This window comes from Oenanthe melanoleuca, chromosome 2 (genome assembly GCF_029582105.1).
Source record: "Oenanthe melanoleuca isolate GR-GAL-2019-014 chromosome 2, OMel1.0, whole genome shotgun sequence".
Taxonomy (NCBI): domain Eukaryota; kingdom Metazoa; phylum Chordata; class Aves; order Passeriformes; family Muscicapidae; genus Oenanthe; species Oenanthe melanoleuca.
In genome coordinates, this window is record NC_079335.1 from 101810965 (window position 1) to 101822696 (window position 11732).

Genomic DNA, 11732 nt, shown 5'->3' on the forward strand with positions numbered 1-11732 from the left:
CTGACCAACAGAGTGTCAGGTTATATTCTGATTTTGTCAGTGGTTTCTTTATATTACTGCATTTTTATTTTATATTTCTTAGGAAAGAATTGTTATTCCTATTCCCATATCTTTTTCTGAGAACCCCTTAATTTCAAAATTATAGTAATTCGGAGAGAAGTTTACATTTTCCATTTCAAGAGAGGCTCCTGCCTTCCATAGCAGATACCCGTCTTTTCAAACCAGGACAGAGTCCAGAAAGACTAGTCCTCTCAAGATGGGTATCTGCTGGCCTCAAGTAAACAGGGGAATGTGTAACTTAATATATTTCAGGGGTGCTAAATGCTGATGCTGAACTTCTTACCTTTGATGTGCCAGCTTCAAAAGAGTAGGAGTTCTCAATAGTACAAAACCACATAGTTCCAGAAAGCATCTTCTTCCTTCTGTTTTCCCTCTTTGATGACAATCTTGGCAATGGGATAACTACTGGAGTATCACGCCTTCCTGAGCCAGCAAGCCCAGCAAATGAAATATGAAGTGAGCAACTGGCTTCAGCTGGCCTCAGCCCACATATTACTTCTGGCAATGAGAGGGTATGGAAATTGTGAAGAACATACGAGCTACTGAAACATTAATCTTAGAAAATTATGATTGTAGTTACCTTGCTGAAAATAATTAAAAGTTCGAAGTTAAAAGGGAGTAGTTAACTGAAACTTAAATAATTGATTGTCTGTCATTTCATGTTTGCTCAGCTGCGCTTACAATGGGAAAAGACAAAACTAGTGAGCAGATCCAAAGGAACATAGACAATGCAACCAGAAACCCATTCTTTGGAAAACTGGACTATCCCCAGAAATCATTTGTATTTTCATTAATAGAAAAGCTCAAGAGGTTAGGGTGAGGAAGACTTGCCTTACTTCCACCTTTTAAGACCCCTCCCCACGAAAACTACCCCAGACTTAATTTAAGAAGTCAATCACGCATGCTTAATAGCTATTCAAGCTAGTTACCATAGGAAGCGGGGGATGGGAGGGGCTGTTATTATGAATATGTATTTGTTTGAATCCTTTGTTAACAAATAGACTGTGATCACCTGTGATTTTGCAGTGCGTGTTAGAGGATTACCTCACGCTGCTGCCCAGCGCTGAATAAACATACACTTTCTAACTTTAAATTGTTAGAAAGTCTTTTGTCCGTCACAGTTGAGTGTCGGTATTAGACTAATTACTCATATTTTGGTAATTCAGTTGGCAACTCTGGTGGAACCCTGTTCTCTCTGGCCAAGGGGCCAGTGGGGTTTGGGACCCCTCTAGGGTGCCCACCTGGGATCTTCCTAGGAAGAGGGCTCCTTTTCCTCACTGGCACCCTGGGGAGCAGAACTAGAACTGCCGGAGATACGGACAAAAAGGTATGTTTAAAAATTATAGACAGGTACCTGTAAGAGAGGCAAACTGGTAAGACGCTGCGAGACGTCGAGTGCACGGTGAAAAAGCCTAAAGTGAATTTGTTTGTAAGTTTCCATGGAACTTGGTAGTGATTTGTGTTCCAAGTGGGGCTGGTAACAGCACCAGGAACTCTTGCCCTGTAGTGGGGGAGTAGCAGCAGGCCAGTCGTGGCTGCCAAGAGTAGAGCTCGCTCGGCAGTGGGTCGGCGGAGCTCGGGCAGTGGCAATAACAGCGTTGCCAGTATTGTTGTGGTACAGAAACAGTGGTGGCACCAGTTTCATTTGTGGTTCAAAGGCGGTGTGGTGGTAATTTTCAACTTGGATCACCAAGCTTGCGGGCGTCGGTGTGTGGTGACTCCTTTTGTGGGCTTGATCAGTTTGTGTGCGCCAAATGTATACGTGTGTTTGAGCATGCAGCTTGTTTTTGTGAGCTTTGTGTGCGTGAATTGTGGGTCAGTGGCGCGCCGTATGTGTTTTGCTTTGTGTGCCTTTGGGAGTGTGTTGGCAAAAGTTTTGCATTTGTAAGTTGTGAAAAATTTTGAGGTTTACACCTGACTAATAGAAGGGATATTCACACTCAGGAGGGCAGAGGAATTTGGAGTGCTGGCATTTGAATTGTGTGAGCTAGGCTGTGTGTGTGTATTTTAACTGTGTGTAAGCAGAAGAATTGTGGATTTGTGAAAAAATATAGTTAGTTGTTTGTCAAGCTTTAAAATTGCTAGTGTGAAAGGTGGTGTTTTGACTAAGCGTGGTTAGTTTCTAAGTGCAGAGGGGTGAGGCAGACATGAGCCCAGAGCTGCTTCCTTCCCCCACCGCAGAGAAATTGTGTTTTGGCCAAAGTTTGATAGATTTTTGGCAGAGCATTGTGAATTTTAACCCTAGGTATAACGAGAGAGGTTTGACACCTATGATTAGTAACTAAAGGGGGAGAGAATAGATTTGTTTTGTAAGTGAACTGTTTAAAAGTGTTTGGTTGTAATATGTGTGTCCCTTACATTCATTTTAAGTAATTCGGTTTATTGGTTTTCCCTGTTAACTCTTTATTTTGTTGGTTGCTTTTATCCCTTCCCATTTCCTTTGCTGATAAAATTATATGCCAAGGAATAGAAAGTTCAGGGAGGGAGAACCCAGGACAAAGGAGCTTCCCTGTCCAAGAGAGGTCTGTGACTGTAACCCCTGAGTTGTGTTTCATTGTGTAGTTTGTCGAGAGCTGTGGGTCAGAAAGTGTATAAGTGGAAGATCTTTGTACCAAGTTACTGCTAGGTGAAGCTCCAAAGCTGGGATAAGGTTAAAAGGCATTGAGAGAAAAAGAATTTTCAGTATGGGGGCAAGTGAAAGCAAAGAGGTTCCTAAAGGTAGTCCTTTAGGATGTGTTTTGGCATATTGGAAAGAGCTGGTGGATCATAAGGATACAAAAACCAAAAGAGAGCTTATTAAGTTGTGCACACAGTGGTGGCCACTTTATAAACTTGAGGAGGGGGCGAAGTGGCCCCCATCAGGGACTTTGGACTATAACACTTTGGTAGAGCTAATGCTTTTCCTTAGGCGTGAGCAGAAGTGGCATGAAGTTACTTATGCTGCCATGTTTTTCACCGTTAGGAATCACCCTGAGTGGCAAAGAGCTTGTGGAATTAGACCACCCTCTGACCCTTTAGTGTTGGCTCTCAGGAAAGGTAATAAAGCTAATAAGGAAAAAACCAGGAGGTGTTGCAGCACATGCTTGATAAATCAAAGGTGTACACATCCTGACAAGGTATATTGTATGGAGACTCAGGAAGAGGAGACAGAGGAATTGCTTAGACCACCCCCTAGAAGACAAGGAAGAAGGAGGGTGGTAGGGGAAGCAGATTTGAAATTACCATCGACTTCGGGTTTTACCCCTGCTTCATCCCCCTTCATCCTCACTTGAGAGAACAGTAATTAATATGGGAGTCCCTTCCCAATTCCCGAGCCAACCCAACAGCATCCATCCTATTTTATGTTATGCTATTTTATGTTTATGCTGTTAAACAGAATTCCTTTCAGACTCCTTCTGAATTTCTACACCAGTTGCAAGGAGCAATGCATCAAAACACCACTCTGGATCCTGAATCTGATAAGAGAATACAACAATTGGTAAACTTGTTTTTAGGGCAATCTACAAGTGGCATCAAGTGAAAGCTCCAGAAGATGCAAGGCCCAGCAAGACGGACCTTGGGAGACTTTGCTAGATGAGGCATGGAGAGTTTTCAGCAATCGAGAAGAGGGGTGTAAACCAAGGACAAGGAAACTAGTAGCAATAATACAGGAAAATGTAAAAGGGCTACTGGCCGACTTGAAAAAGCATATTTTTGTAAACCATAAAAGTATAAATTGAGAAAACAGTGGGGAATTCATCAATTTTTTATATGACTAAAGGTCCATCTGCACTTTTAGGCAGGGGTCTGCTAAAGCAGCTGGAAGCAAAGATAATATTTAAAGGTGGGAAAATTAGTTTGGAGGTAAAAGATCAACAATATGTGAAATTGTTAAGCTTAATGCTAATAACCAAAAAAATTGAAGTTGAAAAAGAAAAAAAAAATTATTAAAGAAATAAAAGATCAGGCATTCCCTGGAGATGGGCCTCTAATATACCAGGGAAAGCAAAGAGTGCTCTACCAGTACAAATCCGGCTTAAGGAAGGAGAGCAATTGGTAAGGGTCAAACAATATCCCTTGAAAAGGGAAGACAGAGAAGAAATTAGCCCAATCATTGAAAACTTTTTGCAAATAGGACTATTAAAAGAGTGTCAATCTGATTTTAATACTCCTATTTTGCCCCTAAAAAAAGCCTGATGAATTATACAGGTTGGTACAAGATTTAAGAGCTGTTAATAAGATAACTGAAGATTTATACCCAGTGTTGCTAACCCCTACACCTTGTTAACTTTTTTTAACACCTGAACTAACCTGGTTTACTGTTTTAGATTTGAAGGATGCTTTCTTTTGCCTCCTTCTTCATGAAGCCAGCCAGAAAATTTTTGCATTTGAAAAGGAGAATCCCAGAACTGGACGTAAAACTCACATGGCTCACATGGTGTGTACTACCCCAGGGGTTCAAGAACTCCCCTACCATATTTGGAGAACAGCTGGCAAAGAATTTGGAGTCTTGAGAACCCACACCAGAAGGACAGCTGCTTCAGTACATGGATGACCTCTTAATAGCCACCCGGACCCAAGAGGCATGTGTGGATTGGACTGTAAGCCTCCTAAACTTTTTGGGCCTGCAGGGGTACCAGGTATCCCAAAAGAAAGCCCAGATGGTGAAACAAACAGTTATTTACCTGGACTATGAAGTAAGTGCTGGACAAAGGACTTTAAGGCAAGACCGCAAAGAAGCAATATGACAAACCCCAAAACCCCAGACAGGAAAAGAACTGAAAACCTTTCTAGGCATGACGGGGTAGTGCTGACTGTGCATTTATAACTATGGATTGTTTGTTAAACAGTGTATGCCTTAATCACAGAAGGGAGGAGGAATCTTCAGTGGACAACAGAAGCAACACGAGCCTTCAACCAACTGAAGAAGGCTCTTATGTCAGCTCCAGTCCTGGGACTTCCAGATGTGAGTAAACCATTTTTTCGTTTTCTCATGAAAAACAAGAGATTGCTCTGGGAGTACTAGGACAAGACCTGGGGCTGTACCAGAGGGCAGTCGCCTACCTCTCCAAACAACTGGACACGCCAGCCAAGGGGTGGCCAGGGTGCCTCAGAGCTGTTGCAGCAGTAGCACTCAACATCCAAGAGGCACGCAAATTCCCCCTAGGCCAGAAGATGACTGTGCTAGTATCCCACAGAGTGTCTGCAGTCCTAGAGGCGAAAGGGGGACATTGGCTTTCCCCATAAAGACTTCTAAAGTACCAGGCCATACTGGTAGAACAAGATGATGTTAAAATTGTGGTAACTAACATTGTGAACCCAACTTCTTTCCTCAGTGGGAGCATGGGAGAACCAGTAATCCACAACTGCCTGAAGATCATTGAAGCCAACTACTCCAGTCACCCGGATCTGAAAGACACCCCTCTTCAGAACGCTGAGAGCTGGTTCACTGATGGGAGCAGCTATATCATCAGAGGAAAAAGACATGCTGGGGATGCAGTTACCACAAACAGAAAGATAATAGAGTTTGGACCATTGCCAACAAATTCCTCTGCACAAAAAGCTGAAATAATCGCCTTAACCCGGGCCTTAGAGCTGGCAAAAGGAAAAAAAAAATCAACATTTATACAGACTCAAGTCTTTTTTGAAGTGGTTCATACACACGGAGCTATTTGAAAAAAGAAAACTGCTGAACTCACAAGAAAAAAAAATTAAACACACACAAGAAATACTAAAACTATTAGATGCAGTTCAGTTACCTGAAAAGCTATTATGTACATCAAGGCACACCAAAAAGTGAGCTCAGAATTGGAGAAAGAAATATACTGGCAGACAGAGAGGCAAAAGACGCAGCCAAAGGTGAGGTACCCAATGAAATAGTCAAGGCAGCATTGATTCCAGATGGAAAGATCTCTATTGAAGGTAAGCCAGTATATAACAAAAAGGATAAAAAACTTATTAAGGAAGAAGAAGCAACTTAAAACCAGGAAGAGTGGGCTGTAACCAAAGAAGGAAAAGTTGTAGTACCTTCTTACTTGTTGTGGTCACTAGTGCTAAAAGTACATGAGAAAACACATTGGGGAATGGACACCCTGTACAATTATTTAAAGGATAGAATTCTGGCTAGAAAATTACAAGGCACAGTTACACAAGTAACTCATCAGTGTGGTCTTTGCCTCCGAACTAATCCTAAAAACTTTCCAAAGCCTAAAGTTGGACAAATTAGAAAAGGTTGTGGACCTGGGTAGCAGTGGCAAATTGATTTTACGGAATTGCCCAGGAAAAGGGGGGTATCGTTACCTATTAGTGTTAACAGATACGTTTTCAGGATGGCCCAAAGCCTTCCCTACCCGGACAGCTAAGGCACAAGAGGTGACCAAGGCATTGTTACAATAAATAATACCACATTTTGGAGTCCCAGCCGCTATATCTTCTGATAGAGGGCCACATTTTACCTCGAAAATTGTACAGCAAATTGTACACCTAGGGATAGATTGGGAATTGCATACTCCATATGCATACTCAATCCAGTGGCCAAGTAGAGAAAATGAACCATTTGATCAAACAACAAATTGTTAGGCTGGAGCAAGAGGCAAATTTGCCTTGGCCCCAGGCTCTTCCACTGGCATTAGTACGAATTAGAACAAAACCAAGAACAAAAGGAAAATTAAGCCCTTTTGAAATATTGTATGGGAGACCATATGTGGTCCAAGAAGAAATAACACCCATTCAAGTAGAGGAAGAAACTCTACACAAATACATGGTGGCCCTGAATAAACAGCTTAGGGAAATTGGAAAATATGTGGCTGGGGCCTAAAGCAGAGAATTAGATGGGCCAGTGTACATGATGTACATGGTGCACAACCTAGGGATTATGTATATGTTAAGTCTTTTGCAAAAAAGACTTTGAAACCACAGTGGGAAGGACCATTCTAGGTACTCCTCACCACCTTCACAGCAGTCAAGATCAAAGAACAGAAGGCTTGGATCCATCACTCCAGAGTGAAGAAGTCTCCTAAAGAAATTTGGAAAATTGCACCAGGTGACGGAGACCTGAAGCTGAAATTCACCAAAAACAGTGAGTAATGGACTTAGAGCTATCATGGACATAATGCGAACGGTTGTGACCCTTGTGGTCATTGTCATGACTATAATAAGTCAAAGCAACACCACACCAGTACAATGTAACTGGGATTTACCAATGCCAAGAGAAAGCTTATGATCCCTACTCTCGTCGGGCTTTGAGCAAAATGTTAAGGGTCACAAATGCAAGTATGTGAGAAGGGAGGAATGTTTGGAGATATGAATATGCATTCGTACAAGATAGGTTCCATGAGGCTTACCATCCACCCATGAAACTTATCCAAGTTGGTCCTGGATGCTGTGACAAATGTTGACCACGTGTCCTGAATTTAGACTTAAAATTGAAGGGTGCACAGCAAAAAAAGTTTAATCTTGATTTTTAACTTTACTCAATATTGCATCGAGTTTCAGAAAATCAAAGCCAAATCAATCCCACCTGTGTCGAAAAGGGCTGTAACAATCCAAACTCCAATTATTTCAGAGAAAAAGGAACAATATATGTGAAGGAAATTTAGAAAATAATAAAGATACTTTCCTAGACACAAACCAAAGCATTTGCCACTTTAAAATGCATCTAACCAACCAAACAACTTCACTTGTGTATATAGGACAAGGTTGTGTCTGTCTCCGAACAGCATGTCTCACCATAATAATAATACACAATCAAATCGTAGATGAGACTCAATTCATTTTATGTGTTTGCAATTTTGCTAAAATCAGAGGATGCAACTTTTCCTATCAGGCACCTGTAATATCACATCAGTACATAAAGGCAAACCTGGTTACTGTGCAAGAAATACTGCCTGCACCTACAGAAATGAATTTAACCCTAGTCGCTCAACTACTGAAATATCAAAAATCAAAAAAAAAATTAAAACAGATCCAAAATGAAATGCAGAGAAATAGACGTTGATCACTATACACCATAACATGGAGACCTTAAAATGAGTTTTTAATTAATTTGAAGAGCATCTGTCTCATCATTGGTGAAATGTGCTATTTGGATGGTCACCAACAGCAACCAGTTTTCTTAATGCCTTAATTCACCCAATCACAGTGCTGCTTATTTTAGTCAGTATAAGTTGAATTTTGTCTATTGCTGTACTTGTTTGGAATTAGAAGATATTACAACAAGTGGCAGACTTAGCATCACTATCAAAGGCCCATGGCTTAGTCTTAAAAGATCACTGCCATGCATCTTGGATAAATGAAGAGAAATCCCCATATTGAGTAAAAGAATTTACTCATTTCAAAGGAGAAGTGGAGAATGAAACACTAATCTTAGAAAATTATGATTGTAGTTACCTTGCTAAAAGTAATTAAAAGTTCGAAGTTAAAAGGGAGTAGTTATCTGAAACTTAAATAATTGATTGTCTGTCATTTCATGTTTGCTCAGCTGCGCATACAATGAGAAAAGACAAAACTAGTGAGCAGATCCAAAGGAACCTAGACAATGCAACCAGAAACCCATTCTTTGGAAAACTGGACTATCCCCAGAAATCATTTGTATTTTCATTAATAGAAAAGCTCAAGAGTTTAGGGTGAGGAAGACTTGCCTTACTTCCTCCTTTTAAGACCCCTCCCCATGAAAACGACCCCAGACTTAATTTAAGAAGTCAATCACGCATGCTTAATAGCTATTCTAGCTAATTACCATAGGAAGCAGGGGATGGGAGGGGCTGTTATTATGAAAATGTATTTGTTTGAATCCTTTGCTAATAACAGACTCTGTGATCACCTGTGATTTTGCAGTGCGTGTTAGAGGATTACCTCATGCTGCTGCCCAGCGCTGAATAAACATACACTTTCTAATTTTAAATTGTTATAAAGTCTTTTGTCCGTCACAGTTGAGTATCGGTATTAGACCAGTACTCATATTTTGGTAATTCACTACTAATGGAAATTGAGTTTGTATTGTGATTCCATTGTATCTTGCCCTTGCTAGTGTGCCTGTCTTGTGATTTCAGGATACTGCTGTATCACTCTTCACAGGTAATGCCTAGTATACTAAGTAAATTTGATATTGAACATAAAATGCTCCAGCTGTGAAACATCCAAAAGAACCTGGACTCTGACATGTACATGTGAGAAATGTCTCTAGATCACCACAGGCATGCTTAGATTATATATTAAGTGTGGCATGAGAGTCTCATGCCATGTAACAAATGCCAACTCCTCATCACATTCCTGTGTGGGATCCTGAACTCCCACAAAACAAATAACTCCCCAAATTATAAGCATATTCTGAGTTAAGCTCATTTTCTTCTGCTTTTGGTGTTTTTTCTCCTTTTGGCATTTAATGGAAACCCAGTTACATAGTGCCAAGTTTCTGTCACAAAATGAAAAATACTCATAATAAACGTCAAATAGGGTTTGCTTCAAATCTGTATATATTTCAGAGTTTTAAGTAATCTGATACAGCTTAACTGACTTTCTTTGCATAAAAAATGCAGGAAGTCTTCCTTGCAACGTATATTTTGAAGTTAAGATGGCAATAAGCCATCAATCAAAACATTCCTGTCACAGATATATGACAAGCAGGTACTGGTATTTTGTTAACGCTTGCTTGTGTTATTTTTCCTTTTAAATCCTTTATTCAAATCCGCTTCTTGAAACAAAACTTCTTAAATCTTAAATTTTTAATCCCAACAAAAAAAACCCAACACATTACAGAGAACATGAAGTCACACTGCTGTCATAGTCATGCCAAGAAATTCAGTCCATTACCAGGAGTCTTCATCACATGAACAATTGGTTCACTTGCATTAGAATCAAAAGCAAACAGCTTTTTTAAGGAAAGATCAGTGGAAAGTTTTGGAGATGTAGCTGGGGCTACCCAAGGAGAGCAGAAACATCCCTGGGGAAGGCAGGATTGCTCAATAGTTTTTGTGTCAACTTTGCAGGTTTTACAGGTAGGTTTGAGAGGAGTGAACAAAATTATTCCAGATGGAGTGTTTTAACTCCTTTCTATACTATAACATGCATTTTAGATTTACAGGAGGTACAGCTTCTCATGGCAGCCACTGGAACTGTTTAGGGATGCACCAAAGGGAGTAACTTCCTTGGCAAACTACCCATGTATGAAAACATGGCATCTCAGTTAACTCACTATGCAGAGCATACACCACAAGCCATACACCACAGGAAGAAAGATGCTTATTTAGGAGAGGCTTGCAAAATCTTTACCTGACATCTTGCAAATATAACTATTCATGTCTGGCGTAACAAAATACCCCCCACCCCCAGGATTTTCTGTCACCAGTGCATATGGCTTGTTCTGCTTTGCATTTTTTTATTCCCTTTTTTCGAAGTACTGAACTGCAGGAAGAAGCATAGGCACTGAGAATAGGTTGAATTTCTTAGATATGCAGAGCAATTTCATATTGCATATGGTCAAGTAAAGTCATGAGTTGTGCACCACTCATGAATTTCATAGGTTTAATGGAACTTTTGACCTCCTATCCCAGATGTGTTTTTTTCACTGAATTTAATCACAGAATTGCTAGGGTTGGATTGGACATCTGAAGATCATCTGGTCCAACTCCCCACCAAGGCAGGGTCACCTAGAGCAGGTGACACAGGTGGTTTTGGAATGTCTCCAGAGAGGGAGACTCCATGAACTCCCTGGGCAGCCTGTTCAGTGCTCTGCCACCCTCAGTGGAAAGCTCTTGCTCCTGTTGACGTGAAACTTCTGATGTTTTAGTTTACAGTCATTGCTCCTTGTCCTGTTGCTGGACACCACAAAGAGTCTGGCACCATTCTCTTGGCACCTTCCTGAAAGAGATTTATCTGCATCAGTGATATTCCCTCTCAGTCTTCTCCTCTCTAGACTAAACAGGCCCAGCTCCTGCAGTCTCTCCTCATAAGAGACACTACAGATCCTTGGTTAGGAACATTCCAACATTGTTAAATGACAGGGTTTGAATTTATCTTTCTTCTAATAGTTTCTTCTTACCTGCATCCTCTGAAACAGACCCTGGCTATTCTGAAGCAATATAGGAGATAATCTTGGCCCTGGCTTGTATTTTCATTCAGCAATTACAGAAGGGATCTTTAGAAGGGAACTGAAGCCAGTGCCACAAAGAAGTGATGTGCCACTACCACTAACATGGCCTCCCTATAGGCAAAGAGTACTATAACACATTTTGCACAAAATCTATGCAAACTGGAGTCCTTATTGCCCCACATATACAGGAGTGGTAAATGCAGATTTCACCGATGACAAAGCAATGACATATCATAATGCATTACTCATGTTTTAATGTTTTTATTTTAGAAAGTGAACAAATCCATTAAAAAAAAAAAAAAAGATAATACTTGGCGTTAAAAAAAAAAGTAAACATAAATGAATGAAAAATTGCAATAACATAAAATAATTTTAATTATTAAATATACTTCCACCACAGAGAAGTTTTACTTCATTATATTACCAGTTTCTTGATTAGGTACACAAGACAACACTTTCCAGTAATTACCTAGTCATTAGAAGATCAACTTCAGGAATCACTGAATAATAAAATACATTATGGACAAATACCACCTGGGAGGCAACCTAATATACATATGTCAACAAGGTACATCTTCATGAGGTATTACAGTACATGGGAACC